Here is a 13,791-nt window from a genome sequence, read left to right on the forward strand (position 1 = left end):
TTCTGTTAGTCTTTCTATGTCTCTGTTTAATTTCTGTTTCCCTGATATGTCCATTGATGAAAGTGGGGTGTTTAAATCTCCTACTATTATTGTTTGTGGTGCAAAGTATGATTTTTTTGAGCTTTAGAAAGGTTTCTCATTGTTTAGGGACACAACTGCTATATACTTGACAAATATAGCAATCACGCAGAACATCTGTAGAAAGCCTGTGACCGTTGGCCATATGAGGATGAGTGTCTTTCAAAGATGATCATGATTTTTGGTAAGATCTTCCCTGTAATTGGTGGCATGGCTTCCCACAAACATGGTCCAGTTGTCTAAAATCTACTCCTTGGTAAGAATCTTTTTTTATCTGACTCATACACCAGATGCCAGAACTCTGCCTGTGCATGGTCATAGTCCTGAGGGAGGATCCAGTGGCGAATCTCATCCTAGTCCAGCTTCCCATCCTTGTTCAGATCTGGGAAATCATAGAACTGCTCCCCAGACAAAACCAAGTCTGTCTCAGGGCAATTGTCCTCGTGAGAAAAAGATGTTCACAATGTACTCATCCTGGTCCACAAAACCATCCCCGTTCTTGTCGATATCCTCCAGGGTTTCCAGAACTACAATCTCCTTCATATGTTCTAAATCCTCTTAGTGTAGAAAAGCAATGAACCCGTCCTGAGTAGCTGTCAGGTCACCGTCAAGGCCTTAAACCTCCTCTCATCTCATGGAGGCAACTTTTTAAAGTTGTGATGATCAGAGCTATCTTGGAATTCAGCAAGGTTAACCAGGTAGTAGCCATAGTTGGCCTGATTGTATTCTTCCCAGGAGATCTTTTTGTATATGTCCCTATCCCAATCGTTCCAGAGTTTAGCCACATTTTGGTTGATGTATCTTTTCTGTACCTGTTTGATCCAAACTTTCAGGTCTTCAGTAGTAACAAGGCCACCTCCATCACTGTCAATTGGATCAACAATTTTCCCCAGCCTCTCCTGCTCTCGTCCAGGCTTACTATCAAAGGTCTTGGAGTCCTCCTTGCCCAGGAAGTCCTCATGATTGTACAGGAAACTGTCCTTGTCCTCTGGTTGCCACTCGCCCAGCTCTGAATCGGGACAAACCATGTGCTCCTTGCTCATCATGCTCTTGGCCCTGAACACCAGGACCAGTGCCAGCAGCATCCCATGGGGAGTCCCAGGCTGACACCATACACCACAGTCGTGATCAAAGGGAGGCAGCAGGGAAGTAGTTGCTCAGAGCACCTTAGCCGCTGTCCATCCCCAGAGAGGGCTTTTATTACATTTCAAATGTTATCCCTTTTCCTGGTTTCCCATCCACTAAACCCCTTATAACAGGCCTCCCCCTTCTACTGTTAGGGTGTTACCACCCACCCAAACTCCCAGGCCGACCTGCCTCCCTGTTCTGGTTTCCTCTATACTGGGGCATCAAGCCTTGACAAGACCAAGGGCTTCTCCTCCCATTTGTGCCCAAGAAGGCCATTCTCTTCTACATATTCAGCTGTAGCCATGGGTCTGTCCATGTGTACTCTTTGGATGGTGGTTTAGGCCCTGGGAGCTCTGGGTGTTTCTTACTGTTGTTCTTATGTGGCTGTAAACCCCTTCAGCTCCCTCAATCCTTTCTCTTAACTCCCCATTTGGGACCCTGTTTTCAGCTAAATGGTTGACTGCAAGCATCTGCCTCTGTATTTGTCATGCTATTTACCCCACTCTTTTGAGCAGATCACCACAGAGCAACGAAGATGTATTGTCTTGGCGTGATGATGTATAGACAAATAGTTGATTTCTTAATTCCTAATGATGGTTCTATAAGAATTCCTAAATTAGATTAGTAATTTTAAGCTTTTATAATAGGATTGCTATTATGTTTTCTCTGGTAATCAAAATTGCATTGAGATCTCTTCTATTCTTAAAGTTTCATGAGTGAATTGCTTCTCCAATACCAAGGAGGCATCTACAAATTAGAGCCCATCCTAAGAGGGTATAAACCAATTAACCAAAGTTCATAAAAAGAGAACGAATCATTTACTATAGGTGCAAGGACTGAACATAAATAACTGACTGGATTTGCCTATAGGTAATTTCACTTATTTTTTTCTCATAAAAATTACAGCTTTTAACTCTCCATGAATGTGCGGAGCTGGTGACAGATGGTGACTGTTAATCCTGAGGATTACTCTTCATGGATATGCATGTAAACATTCTCTGTCGTAAACTGATTATCCAACTTATGATTTGAATTCCTGTGCAAACTTGTGGTGAACATTTCACCATGTGATGCTGTGTTCAGAAAGATATACAAATACTGAGTACAAAGAGAGAGAAGCTTTTTAGACAGAACTGAACTGAAGAGAACAGAACTCAAGAAGAACTTAGAAGTAAAGGCATAGCGTTGAGAGGAAGGCCTTGAGAGTAAGGAAATTATTGTGTCATAAGAGCAAGAGGAAAGGAGATAAGAAGAAGAGAGCAAGGAGAACCTCTTTAGTCAAACTTTATGGAGGGAAACTTTTGTCTTTTAGGAAAACTGAAGAACTTAGAAATAAAGGTTAAAATCACTGCTCTTCAGCCTTCAGTCAGGCTCACTGGCTAGCCTGTGCTCTTCAGTCAGGTTCACTGGTTAGCCTCTGCTCTTCAGCCTGGCTCACTGGCTAGCCTCTGCTCTTCATTCAGGCTCACTGGCTAGCCTCTGCTCTTCATTCAGGCTCACTGGCTAGCCTCTGCTCTTCAGTCAGGCTCACTGGCTAGCCTCTGCTCTTCAGTCAGGCTCACTGGCTAGCCTCTGCTCTTCATTCAGGCTCACTGGCTAGCCTCTGCTCTTCAGTCAGGCTCACTGGCTAGCCTCTGCTCTTCAGCCTGGCTCACTGGCTAGCCTCTGCTCTTCAGTCAGGCTCACTGGCTAGCCTCTGCTCTTCAGTCAGGCTCACTGGCTAGACTCTCCTCTTCAGCTGGGCTCACTGGCCGATGGAGCCCTAGCACATTGCTTAACCATCTGCTCATGACTACGTGACCACACTGACCACCTGACCGCCCTGACTTCTTAAAGTCATTCTCTAGAAAGAGCACAAGAAACCAAAGAGAAACACCACAGCAAACTTTTCCCATGGGCTTTGCTTAACCTTAAGTGCTTTCATTATTTCTTTAAAAGAGTGAAATATAATTTAGGCTATTTATATGTCCAAGAGAACTGTGCAGTAGTCATTGCTTTAGGGAATTTGGTGCTCAATCAACAGATTCCTTTATTCTATTACGATGTGATCTGTATGCTGTACGATGTATGTTTAGAAAACACAAAACTAAATTCCTAAATCTAGATGTTTTAAGACATCAGCTCATGGAGAAACATATCTGCTTACCTATCTAGACTGGCCTTTTTTGCTATACTGCAGGTAAAATCAATTTTCCACATTAATTCCATGATTTTCAAGAATGATTAAGAGTAAAATATGTTGAACATAATGGCCAGAAAGGGGGTTCTGTCAAGTTGTGTTATGTGGGTCAAGATACCAAGCTATAACTGGTCAACCTAAAACCACCTGTTCCCAAAACTAACAGAACTTACAGAAAATACATACTTTCTTATCATTCCTCGTCCCCAATGGTCAGTGATTTATTGAGCACCTACTACGATCCTAGCACTGTGCATCTAAGGGTGTAATGGTGAATAAAAAGCTTAATAAAAAGCCTCATTAACTAATAAAGAAAAATGAAACATAACTTTGAAACTCAGAATTCAATATAAGCAAAACCACCATTTCTTCAACTGGTGATTTCTGAAAACTTCATCATTTTTTCCATGGGCTTCGACAGTAATGATACTCAGTCTTGATATTGTAAGTCACAAAAAGCAAGTCACACTTCTTTCTTGGCTCCCACAACTGTCAAAGAGAACAACACTGTCACTGTCCATTTCGCTTCCCTATCAATCCTGCTATGGATGGTAATGAATTCCAGTCTTTTCAATGTGAAAACAGGCCACCACTTGAGGGGAAAGGTTATTAAAATTACCCAAACCCGTATATTCTCTAAAATTTTCACATAGCATTTTACTGATATCACAATGTAAATTCACCACAAATATTTATCCAATGAAAATATTGAATAGCTCTGCAAATAGGAGCGATAATCATATATACTTGAAAACAACTATCATGGAAACAAATGATGTAATAGGAGAAAAGTTACATCACTAAAAAGTACAGAAGCAGCAAAAAAGACACTACATTTCTTAGTTTGAAAGTTAGGTGATACACTTGATCTCTAAAGACAGGCAATGTACTTGATTTTTAAGCCCCTTCAACTGTGCCCTGTCCACACAGAAACTACAGTAGATGACAATATTTTGTAAGATTTATTTATTTATATGTGAGACCATGCAGCTGTCTTCAGACACAACAGAAGCGGGCATCAGTACTCCTTACAGATGGTTGAGAGCCACCATGTGGTCGCGGGCATTTGAACTCAGCACCTCTGGAAGAACACTTGGTGCTCTTACCCATTGAGCCATCTCTCCAGCCCTCACAATGGCCTCTTACACAGCATCACAGTGGTCTATTTCACTAGATGGATCCAGGGTGATAACAGACAAACTTTCACAGTTCCTGAGCACTTCTGAGTTCAAACACCACCAGTGCCCACTCTGTGATGTTGGCACATTCTGACCTTCTCCTAAGGGTTGTCAGCCACAAAAGGGACGGGTTAGCACCAGACAGCATTCACTGCCCAATCCTAAAAACCCCCTCGATTCTGAAAAAGCCACATTCCATGCTTGCTCCATATTTGAGGAAGCCAAATGGTTGATCTGGCTCAAGGCTCCTCTTTTCTTAGCTCATCAACTTTCTTTTTCCTGTTCTTGTCACAAGAAGTATGTTTTTATGCTGCAACTACACTGCAGTGTTTGAAGGAAACCACCATAAACTCTGGGTGTCACCTCTTGAAATTTAAAATTCACAAAACAATTCATGGCTTTCTAATCAGCACCATAAAAAATAAACAAAAACAAGAAAACCATTCCAAAGGAACTTGCTGATCTGGAGGCCTGCTCATAGCAGGCAGGAAAGAATTAAATTATGCAGAACTGTAATCTGCATAAATTGCCTGAGGTATAAGAAAATATATTCCCAAGATCCCCATCCTTTAACATACAATGGAAAAATTACAGGGAGTGTGCCACCAGGCTAAGCTGCCTCTGAAAAGCCTGTCCTGCCCTGGCAGGTACAGGTCATTTAATTCTAAGTCAATCTAGAGAGAGGTGACAACCCCATGTTGCTCTGGGGATGTCAGAGCACAGCTCTCATGCACACTCCAGAGCACCTCTCCATTCTTTCCCAATGCCATAGGCTTTCCAATCCCTGCTTCAGCTCTCCATACATCCCTGAACCCTCCCTTCCCCTACCCAATGGGCTCACTTTGCATTGCCTCCTTCTGCCACTGCTTTCCCAGGGCTGGGGTGGGGGCGGCCCAGAAGGAGCTGTAGGAGGGACGCGGGTCTCCTATGTACCTTGATGATGCTGCTCTTAAGGTGCAGCCCGCCCTGCTTGCTGCTTGCTGTCCCTGGGGAGCAGACAGGAGGTCGGGCTAGGGGTCCGCCCAGGCGCCAGGCCTCCAGGTCCCCTGGCAGGACTAGCCTTGGCTTCTTCCCTGGAAACTTCAGGGTGGAGTCGCCCTTGGAAACCCCGACACTGTCTTAGCGCGCCCTCCCGTGGCCGAGGTGACCCCCAACGCCGTTACCGCCCCCTTCCCTGTCAGCTTCTTCTGATTTTTCTTTTCATTTTTTTCTTTTCTCTTTTTGTTCGCGACGTGGCGCCTGCGAAGAGCTCGTCTCCAGGAAGGAGGACGTCGTGCAGGCAGAATCACCTCTGGGCCCTGCCGGGGTCGGAGAGGGAGAGAGAGGAGTCAGCTTGGGCGGCGGCGCCCCGGCTGCCGGCACCCGCGGAAGGAAAACTCGCCCAGGCACACGCGCTGCTGCCGGCGCCAAATATAACGTGCGCGCCCCGCCCCCTCAGGCCCCGCGCTCACCCACGAGCTCCGCGTGCCCTGAGGCCCGGCTCGGGCGCGGTCGAGCTGCGGGGTGGGAAGGACACGTGTGCCCACTCCGTGGCGCAGACAACACGGGGAGGCGCGACACGCGGAGGCGTGTGGTGTGGATCTCCGGGCTCCGCTCAGGCCAGTCAGTCCCCTCTCAGGTCCCACGGAGGCCCGGGCGGCTTCTTCAGGCCTCCAGGCCCACCGTGACCAACCCGCGGCCATCACAGCCGGAGCTTCCTGGTGCCCCAGGCTGGAGGCTTGGGCATGGCGATTGTGGTTGCCACTCTCCTAGGCTGGCTCAGCAGGGCACAAGCCACCACCTGCTGTCCTCACCTGAAGGCATCCTGAGAGCCCACATCCAGCAGGCGAGCCTCAGGGCGTGGGGCCATGGTCTTGGCTCTGCACCTTGTTGCCAGCCCCTCACACATATGGCAGCATCACACATATGGCTCCTTCTACCAACCGCCACTAATCACCATTTGGACATTCCATTACAGTGTTCTCAAGAAGAAAGATTGCAAACAAACACAAAAAGAATGAAATTTAAAATCTTTTTTATCAGGTTGGAGAGATGGCTTGGTGGTTAAGAGCACTGCCTCTCCATTGCTCCCAAGTTCAATTCCCAGCAACCACATGGTGACCCACAACTATCTGTAGTGGGATCCAATGCCCTCTTCTGTCTGAAACTCTCTTCTGACATGCAGGCACACTCGCAGAGTGTTCATGTACATAAATAAATAAATCTTTAAAAATAAAACCTTCTAATCAGTTAATGTATCTACATCTAGAAGCTAGAAAAGGGTCACAGCAATATTAAAAATAATTCAGAAATGGTAAAGTGATGTACAAGAGTCACAAAATTCACTGGGCAACATGGTATATGCCTGGAATCCCAACACTCACAAGACTGAGGTAGGTGGATTGCCTTGATTTCAAGGCTAGACTAAAGTGTGAGACCTTATATTAGAAAACAAAACAATTGGGGAGGGGATGGAGAGAGAGACAGAGAGACAGAGAGACAGAAGAGACAGAGAGGGAGACAGAGACAGAGAGGGAGACAGAGAGACAGAGAGACAGAAACAGAGAGAGAGAGAGAGAGCTTGATGTCATTTCCTGCACTGATGACAAGCTACTGAAGAATGTGAATGTCTCCTATCAAGCACTGAGATAATCCTAATGACAGAATGGGTTTCTTATTAAGATATCATAAACTATAGATGGAAAAGTAAAGGAATGTATAATAATTAAAAGAGAAATCAGACATTGGAAAGCCTAAATTTAGAAGACTGTAAATGTTGAAGTCATACGGGAGGGGATGAGACGATGTGTGGGAGAGAATAATCAGAATAAATTATATATGCGTATAAAAATGTTAACTAAGACCAACCAATTAAAAGAGAAAAGCAGGTTTATTTTACAATGAAATTGAGCTCCCATATGACACTATGTAACATTTTGTAAATTGATTATATGAATTATCTGCCATAAAAAATCAATTGTTATTAAAGATGTGGTTGTGTTCATATTAATTAAAAATGTTTTAAATTCTTTTTATTTATTTGCTTATTTATTGATTGATTTTTTTTAAGATAGGGTTTTCCTATATAGACCAGGTTGACCTCCAAAAATAGATCCACCTGCCTATGCCTCCAAAGAGTTAGGATCAAAAGTGTATACTGACACATGAAAGTTACATTCTTAAAGTGATAAAAAAGAAAGTAAGTTATCAACTAGGTACAATTATTGAACAGTGATCAAGTGAATGGAAATATCAGAAACACATTTAAGGCATTAGGTCACTGTTGTTAAAAGGATCTTGAGCAGCATATATAATTCAAATCATTCAGGAGACACATTTTGAAAAAAAACAAGAAACTGGGTAAAATGATTTTAATATTTTTAATCTATTAAAAATTGTAACGTGCATTCTATATGAAAGCTGTAAGTGATATACTTCACATTTTTGCTTATATACCATCTTCAATTTTATGTGCATTCTGCAAATATTGTCCGTGTTTATTCAGGCTCTTAATATTTCCCCATGACATTCACAGAAATCATATTGAGCAAACTGTATATGTTGACGTATAATAGAATTGTATTCTACACAGTATAGCATAGAAATATGTATATATAACTTCCCATATATGTGTGTATATACATATGTAAATGGCTCAAGAAAATGAGTATCACTTTATCATTGAAGTATTATTTTCATCAAAATCCTGAGAACATTGAAATGGCATCAAATACTGACCAGATTGGCAAACAAAAAAAAAAAAAAAAAGAAAGAAAGAAAAAAAGACTCCAAAAAAATAAAACTCTTATAAAGAATCTAACGATACTAGCAAAAGATGCAAAAATATTAATGTCTCAATGAAAAGAAAAAGCCCAGATGAAATACTGTATAATATTTTCTCATCTCTAGGATAATGTATTTTTTACAACTATCAATAAAAGTCCTGAATTTTAAAGAATTCAAAAATAGTGCAGTATAATTATGCAGTGGTCAATACTGTTGCATACCATTTTACATAACTGCATACACTCTCGTTCTTTTGTTCCGTGGTCTAGCAAGGAACTCGGGTAGAATTATGGGGAACTTGGGTAGATTCATGGGGAACCACTGCACTGTAGACTTAAACTGGATTAATTTGGGGATGAGTAAGTCATATTTTGTTAAAGTCACTTTAAAAATAAACCTTTGGATATTAGTACGGCAAGTAATTCTCCCTGAAGGAAATACCAGACACCAAGAACCTAGACCACTGCTGTCCAGGAGAAATTTCTAGATGATAGAAATATTCTATATCTGCTGTGTTTCTGGCTATGGATTCTGGCTGGCTGTTTGCCTCCTGGTTTGCCTGCTGTGGCTAAAGAGGGAGATTTTAGTTCTAAGTTAAGTTCATCTCAAATAGCCATGTGTGACCAGTGGGTGCCATTTGGACAGTGTAGCCACAGAAAACTGAAGCAGTGTAACCAAAGACTCACCTAGGGGTCAGTTGACCTCCTAGAAGGTGATGTGGGAAAACGTTGGCAATGATAGCCTCTTGGGGAGCTCAGCTTCACCAAAAGCAAACTGTGAATCCTTTACTCTTCTGCAATAGTCAGAATGTAACTGGTCTCACACCCACCCCAACCCTCACCAAAGACACTTGAGAGGGAGGGAGCTGAACCCACTGTGTGCTTTAGATTTCAGTGTAGAAAGCACTTCTTTCAAAGTGGAGCAGACTGAGATTGCCAAGTCCTTTGTGTGGCTCCAGGGACTTGGGCCTGATGTGGGTGAGTAGGAAATGAAGATTGACATTGGACACACATACATGGGGAAGGCTGGGTCCAAGAGCTGGAGAAAATGCAGCATCCCAGAAGCTCAGCATGTTTATTATATAGAGCTGGCCAGGAAGCAGGGCTGTTGCACAGGGCAGCAAGGAGGTGGGCATTACATGCAGATAAACAAGGAGGGGAGGACTATGCATATGTAACTGACAAGGGGCAGATTTAGCTAATCTCAGTAGGAGCAGTCTCTGCAGGGAGCAGTCTTCAGCCTGTAAATATCCAGATGGGGCCAGGGAGAAAGGTAGAGTTGACTTTTTTTGCACACACTATCAATGCCATCCTGAGAAGGCTTTGTCATGTCTCTGAGCCTCAAGGGGCATGGGGGCCTTTGCCTTTTCCCCATGGATAAATGGCTCTGGGTCCATGGCATGGTCATATCATGTTTACAGCACACATGCACTTAGGGCTGTACTTCCTCAGGGCTTCCTCTGTTCCCACAGTGAGATCTCAAAAGAAAAACAGAACCAAACAAACAAAAAATGTGCTCAGTGAACTGGTTAATTCCCTAAAGTATAAGGATCCAGTGTCCTAAGTCTAGGACTTCCTCAAAGGCTACAGAAAATCCTGTGGACCTAAAATAAGCAAGAAAAATAAAAAGAAAAAAAGAAAAAAACAAAACATAGACCCTTGTCCCCAACATAAAAAATGAATGGGAGAAAAAATCATTAAAGGTTTTCATAGAAAATTGTTTAAGAAAAACACACGGGAATTGTACTTAATAGAGTTAGTGTGCTGAGATGTGAGGCCCACTCACAGCATGCAGCATTTGGAAGTCTCAGAAAACTTAACAGAAGAGGACTCCTAATTATTCTTTGTGACCACTCTCCACATAACTCACAGCTTAATACTAACCTTCATAATTGAGTTGGGGACAGTATTCACAATAGCAGATAATTGAAGCATAAGTACACACAGACACACACACACACACACACACACACACACAAAACACACACACATTCAGGAGCACACACAAGAGAAATGCATATTCTATGAAGTTTCTTGGCATATTTTTATTTGTAAGCCTCAATGCTGGAGTATTCTTGGTTTTGCATAAAGTGGGGGGAAAAGTCAGGCTTCATTTCCCCCTTTTGAAATGACAGATATCTGTGTGTTAAACATACTCTGATGGCTGTCCAGGCTGCCTCGGCCTATTTGACAGCATCCAGGTCACCTTGGTCAGGACAGTGGTTGCTCTTCTTATTGGCAACTGGTTTGCATCACAAGAGTTTTTCACATCCTTACCAATATTAGAAGTTTGGTGACACAAGCAGCTTGAGAAACAGTAAAATTATTGTGGTTTTGCCTTTCTGGAGGACATTAAAATTTACATGGTTTCATATGGCTTTTTTTCTTAGCATTTAGTCCTGCTTTAGCACTGTTCAAATGTGGCCATGCAGCCAGCATCCCTTTGCTCCAGGCTCTCAGCACCCCATTCCCATCACTGATCTGATGCATACTTGGTCCCAGAGATGGACAGCAGAGGGACTTGACACACAGCATCCACTCTGCTCCACTGCTTTGCTTTTTGTAAATTCTTAACATTGGCTATTTCTTGATTTATTATTACTATGAACCTGACTTTTCTTGATATTTTGAGATAGGATCTTATTACGCAGCCCAGGGTGGCCTTGATTTCCCAATTCTCTGGACTTAGTCTTCCACCATTCCCTGATTCTCAATTTGTTATTAGAGGTAGTTATATGGCCCCATTTCCAAATCAAATGTTCTTCTGGCTTTTTTACTTTGCCCTTTCCACAGACTTTTATTAATTATGCAAAGTAGATGGTGTTTAATGTTTAAATACTAGATATATTAACTCGTCAGTCCCCAAGACAACTCTGTGACTTAAACACTCATTATCATCCTCAATGTGCAGATAAGGGAATTGAGTCACACAAGGTAAAATAACTTCTCCACGGTTGAACATCCAATGGGTATGAGAGCCAAGCTTTGAGTCCAACTACAAAGTAGATCAGACTATAATGTGTCTGGTGCTGCTGTATATTCGAATGCTGCTGCTGTATATTCAAATGGTAAATTCTGTACCCTAAGGTCTGGTTGCTCCAAGACAAGTTGATCCTCATGTATACCAGATTTTATTTTGCCTCCTAATTTATCCATGATTGGTTAGTAAAATCCCTACAACATGGGCTGGGCAGAAGAGAGTGGACAGAGCAAAGTTTCCCTGGGCCTGTGGGCTCAGGCAGGGTCGAGGAGAAGAAGGAAAAGACATGGAGACAAGGAAGGACACCACCCCATAGGGTAGGTGGATAGTGAGTGTATTGCCATGAGGGCCAGCATCTCAGAACAGGAGTGGCCCAGGCAGAGCATGCCAAGCAATACCTCGGGGTTATGGACAGGGAAGCAGAAAAAATAGCACAGAGGATTGATGTCTGCCCAGCTCTAGTACTTTAAGGCTTAGTATAAATCTAAAAATTTTGTGTCTTTTATTTGGGAACTAAATGATCTACAGTGGGGTAGAAACCCCCTAATAATATTTACTGTAGCAATGGCCACTCAATTATTGTGGTATTTTAAATATAACACACATTGAATTTCACAATTCAGATGCAAGGGTTTTTATATTTCCAATGTGACTGTACACCTGAGGTCATGTCTAGGTATAGAGACAGAACATGGCAGAAATACCTAGAACATTTTAAGGTCATCACACTGACCACATGAAAGCCACAGGCTATACAGACTATGATGGATGAGGAGAAGGCTTAGTGCTCTCTGGAGTCCCCTTCCCTAGTCTTGGGATAAGACTTCCAGTAAGCCAAGACCATATTCCTCTTTCATTTCTCAAGGAGTCAGAGGTAGACCCACATATATCATTTCTTTGCCTGCAGGGTTTTTTCCAAGCGCTGCCCTGTTTGAGGACTTGGCAAAGGTCAGCACCATCAGAGGAAGGCCAGCATATAAATTCTGTATAACTCTGCTCTGACAGCATGTAGCACAATCCTATCAAGTACTGGAAGCCTTGCTGGAAAGATTAATCAACCTCTAGGATCAAAAGGAAGCAACCCGAGGGCCACAGGGCTGTAAATCAAGTCTGAAACCATAGCCCAGTAAGGAAGTTCATCCTTGGATCTTATGTCAAACAGCATTAGCATCCACAAGAAAAAAGAAACTGAAATGGAAAGGGGATGGGTAATGAGCTTATGGCAAGGATATCTAAGTCGTGTGGAAAGATCCCAGTGCAAAGACATCTAGCAAAGACACATGTCCACGTAGCTGTCACCAAGAAACCCCATTCTGTGTTCCAAAATATTATATATACACACATACAGTAAATCTTCACTTTTGGTCAGCTATGGGGATTGATTCTCTGGGAACCTGAATTTGAGATAGAGATAGATGTATAAAGGTGTTTGACAAGTGCTCTTGGGGACCATGGCTGTGACAAAGAGGAGAGATGAAGATGGGGCGGAGAGCACTCTGGCTCTAATGCAGTCACAAGAGTATGCAGGCAGCCCTGTGTGGGGCTCAGGAGCTGGCTTGACCCTCAAGTCTTAGCCTGCACTGGAACAAGCAGGAGGCTTGGCCTTAAAGTCCCCATTGGCTAAGGATGAGGTTCCTGGTCAGAAACTAGTTGCCACATTGTAACCACATAGCCATCCCTTCTCCAATATCATTCTTCCTGAATTTCCAAGTCCAATCATGAGGATATTTGGGGCTACACTCTGATCTTTTACTCAGAGCAAACATAAAAATCAGGCAGAGGGGCAGAGAGTGGAATGGCCTAAGGTTAGGCTAATCCTCAATTTTAATGGGTCCATAAATTCAGGAGGGAGTCCATTTGGCATTGTCAACTGTGGCTTCTGTGTTCTTATCCCGGGTGTGCTGTCTCTGTGATACGATGCCACCTCACCTCACAGATGTCAGGGTGAAAATCATGTATGACTTTTCTGGGAAGAACTCTGCCTTTTCCTACCATCTGGAGCTATACAACATCACTAGGCCAAGCTCAGAAGAGAGGGGTAGAGATACTGGAGGCCTTAGAAGTTGAGGATCTTTTCTGATTAAGGCCCATATTTTTTCCTATGTAATTTTTCCCTTGCTCTCTCACTAATGATGGTTGACTTAATTCCTGGCCTGAAGTAAACTGGATTCCAAGGTTTTGGATTAGGGAAGCCCCTATTTTTGATGTGACAGGCCCAGCAAGGGATCCCACTGCATACAGGTTCCTATTCCCAAGGAAGTTGTTGCTGCAGAATCACAGCATGGGGGCAGCAGCACAGGATATCTCCTAGCTTTCTCTCCTGCACCTGCTGCAACTGTAATAAGGCTGGTTGTTTGTTTGTTTGCTTTTTATTGGAAATACCTACAAAGCTGGTCAGAGTTAATACATGATTTTAATTGCAGCACCCACAAAGTATTTTTGTTTTTGCATTTGTTTTTTATTTATTTCATTTCATTATTTCTG

This window comes from Rattus norvegicus, chromosome 9 (assembly GCF_036323735.1).
Source record: "Rattus norvegicus strain BN/NHsdMcwi chromosome 9, GRCr8, whole genome shotgun sequence".
NCBI lineage: Eukaryota > Metazoa > Chordata > Mammalia > Rodentia > Muridae > Rattus > Rattus norvegicus.